Here is a 3,652-nt window from a genome sequence, read left to right on the forward strand (position 1 = left end):
GAAGAAAGAGAGTGTCCTGGTTTCAGCTGGGATGTAGTTAACTGTCTTCCTAGTAGCTGGTACAGTGCTATGTTTTGAGTTCAGTATGTGAAGAATGTTGGTAACACTGATGTTTTCAGTTGTTGCTCAGTAGTGTTTAGACTATAGTCAAGGATTTTTCAGCTTCTCATGCCCAGCCAGGGCACCTGACCCAAACTGGCCAACAGTGACGTCCCATCTAGTTTAGGAACTGGGAAGTGGGGGGGGGGGATTCGCCGCTTGGGGACTGGCTGGGTGTCGGTCGGCGGGTGGTGAGCAATTGCCCTGCGCATCATTTGTACATTTCAATCCTTTTATTACTACTGTTGTCATTTTATTAGTGTTATCATTATCATTATTAGTCTCTTCTTTTCTGTTCTATTAAATCGTTCTTATCTCAACCCAGGAGTTTTACTTCTTTTCCTGATTTTCTCCCCCATCCCACTGGATGGGGGGGGAGTGAGTGAGCGGCTGCGTGGTGCTTGGTTGCTGGCTGGGGTTGAACCACGACAGTCCTTTTGGCGCCCAACGTGGGGCACGAAGGGTTGAGATAACGACAAACCTGACCAGAGCTTGTTAAAATAAATTTGTCCTAAGCATTCATTATGTTGATTTATGCATTTTTAGAGTTGTTGCTCTGGTTTTTAAGGCTCTGTTATGTATCACCTCGCTTGCTGTATGTAGTTCCTCTTCTACTGCTTATCATCCGTGGGAGGTGGATTAAGGTTTTCGCTTTGATGTATGGTATAACTCTGGTTTATGGTATGATAAAGTCATCAGCTGTGGGATTAATCCGGTATTTGCACTTAGCATTGTCACCTTTATACTGCGGGAGCCATCTGTGGGAAACTATTAATAATTATACCATTTACTTTCCTCCATGGAAAACCAGTCTGTGGGTGGGGTACCTTTCTTCCCCTCTCCTTTCTCCTTCGGTCCAGTTACAATGGTGTTTGAGAATTTTGAAAAATTTGAATACTCCTGGAATGTTGGGACTAGCACGGTCCTAGCCCTACTGCTAGGAATTAGCATACTTCTGAATGTGGTTCAGCTCTCGTTTAAGGTTAAACAGCTATTTAAGAAGATCACCCAGAGATGTGCCCCAAGGCTGGATAATTATGAGTGGCAGGGTGTGTGGGGTAGTATGGGCAAATACCTAGAAAAGTGGGCACCTCCGACGTTTTGGAAATTCACCCCTGAACAAGTGCAGGATCCAGAAGAACTAGTAAAATATTTGGAAAAGGTATGCTGTCACCCCGGCAGCTCCAGAGAGATACAAATCACTGCAACGTGCTGGGGCCTGGCCCATGCCTATCGAGCTCTGTTTGACACCACTCAGTACCCTCAAGGGGAAGAGAAAGTCTCTGGACCTAACAACAAAATGGTGAGCACCGCGGCCACCCAAACCTTGGCAACGGGCGCTGCGGCCCCTCCAGCCCCGGCAAGGAGCATTGCAGGCACCCAGACCTTGGCAACAGGCACTGTGACCCCTCCAGCCCCAGCGACGAGAACTCGGGCTACCCAAACCTCAACAACAGGCACTGCAGCCCCTCCAGCCCCGGCAATGAGTACAGCAGCCACCCAAACCTCAGCAACGGGCACTGCAGTCCCTCCAGCCCCAGTGACGAGCACTGCTGCTACCCAAACCTCGGCGACAGACACTGCGGTTATCCAAAACCCAGTGAGCGATACTGCAACTGAACCAGCGGACCAACCTGCACCAGCATCAGTTGCTCCCGTACAGAAAAAGAAATATACAAAAAAATCAGTTCGCTTAGCGAAGGATGAAGATGAACCAGGGTCATCACGGGAACCGGAGGAAGAGGCAGAACCAGAGGTAATAACCCGGTCCCTATCCTTGAGTGAGCTGCGGGATCTACGAAAAGACTTTGGCCGCCGTATAGGTGAGCATATTATCACCTGGCTCCTCCGATGCTGGGACAATGGGGCTAATAGCTTGGAATTAGAAGGTAGGGAAGCCAAGCAGCTGGGATCGCTTGCCAGGGAAGGTGGCATTGACAAGGCAATTGGAAGAGGGACACAAGCCATCAGCCTCTGGAGGCGACTCCTGTCAAGTGTGAAGGAAAGGTACCCCTTTAAGGAAGATGTTATATGTCAATCAAGCAAGTGGACCACCATGGAAAAAGGTATTCAATATCTGAGGGAATTAGCTGTGCTAGAGACGATCCATCATGACCCGGACAACCCACAATTACCCAAAGATCCAGACGAAGTCCAATGCACACGACCCATGTGGCGGAAGTTTGTACGGAGCGCACCATCATCCTATGCCAACGCATTGGCAATAATGGCCTGGAAGGATGAAGAGGCACCGACAGTGGAGGAAGTGGCTCGCCAACTCCGTCAATACGAAGAAAATCTCTCCTCCTCCCTACAAGCCTGCATTGCAGCTGTGGAGAAGCTGTCCGAGGATGTCCAACAAATCAAAGAGGATATGTCCTACTCCACACGTGTAAGGACCAATGTCTCAGCTATTAGGAGTGAGCGCTCCTCTTCCCAAGAGAGAGAATATAGAAGGTACACACCGCGAGGTGCCCTGTGGTTTTACCTATGTGATCAGGGAGAGGACATGAGGAAATGGGACGGAAAACCTACCTCGGTCCTAAATGCACGGGTACGTGAACTGTGAGGAAAAACCACCACAAAAGGGGATTCTACCAGGAAAAATGCCGCTCCAGTTTCCAAACAGAGTAGAAGGGCTGATTTCATTTCCGATCCTCTTGAAGGGACTTCTGAGCCAATTTTACGAGAAGTGAATACTGAATACTCTAACCAGAATTAGAGGGGCCCTGCCTCCAGCCAGGTGGAGGAAAGGGATAACCGGGTCTATTGGACTGTGTGGATTCGATGGCCTGGCACGTCAGACCCACAGGAGTATAAGGCTCTAGTAGACACCGGCGCACAGTGCACTCTAATGCCATCAAGTTATAAAGGGACAGAATCCATTTGTATTTCTGGTGTGACAGGGGGATCCCAAGAATTAACTATATTGGAAGCTGAAGTAAGCCTAACTGGAAATGAATGGCAGAAACACCCCATTGTGACTGGTCCTGAGGCTCCATGCATCCTTGGCATAGACTATCTCAGGAGGGGGTATTTTAAGGACCCGAAGGGGTATCGATGGGCTTTTGGTATAGCTGCCTTGGAGACGGAGGGCACTGAACAGCTGTCTACCCTGCCTGGTCTCTCTCAAGACCCTTCGATTGTGGGGTTGCTCAAGGTTGAAGAACAACAAGTGCCAATTGCTACCACGACGGTGCACCGGCGGCAATATCGCACCAACCGAGACTCTCTGATTCCCATCCACAAGTTGATTCGCCAACTGGAGAGCCAAGGAGTGATCAGCAAAACCCGCTCACCCTTTAATAGTCCCATATGGCCAGTGCGGAAGTCTAATGGGGAGTGGAGACTAACAGTTGACTATCACGGCCTGAATGAAGTTACACCACCGCTGAGTGCTGCCGTTCCAGATATGCTAGAACTTCAATACGAGCTAGAGTCAAAGGCAGCCAAGTGGTATGCCACAATTGACATTGCTAATGTGTTTTTCTCAATCCCTCTAGCAGCAGAGTGTCGTCCACAATTTGCCTTTACTTGGAGAGGTGTCCAGTAC

The sequence above is a fragment of the Haliaeetus albicilla genome, chromosome 29, assembly GCF_947461875.1.
Source record: "Haliaeetus albicilla chromosome 29, bHalAlb1.1, whole genome shotgun sequence".
NCBI classification, from domain to species: Eukaryota; Metazoa; Chordata; class Aves; order Accipitriformes; family Accipitridae; genus Haliaeetus; species Haliaeetus albicilla.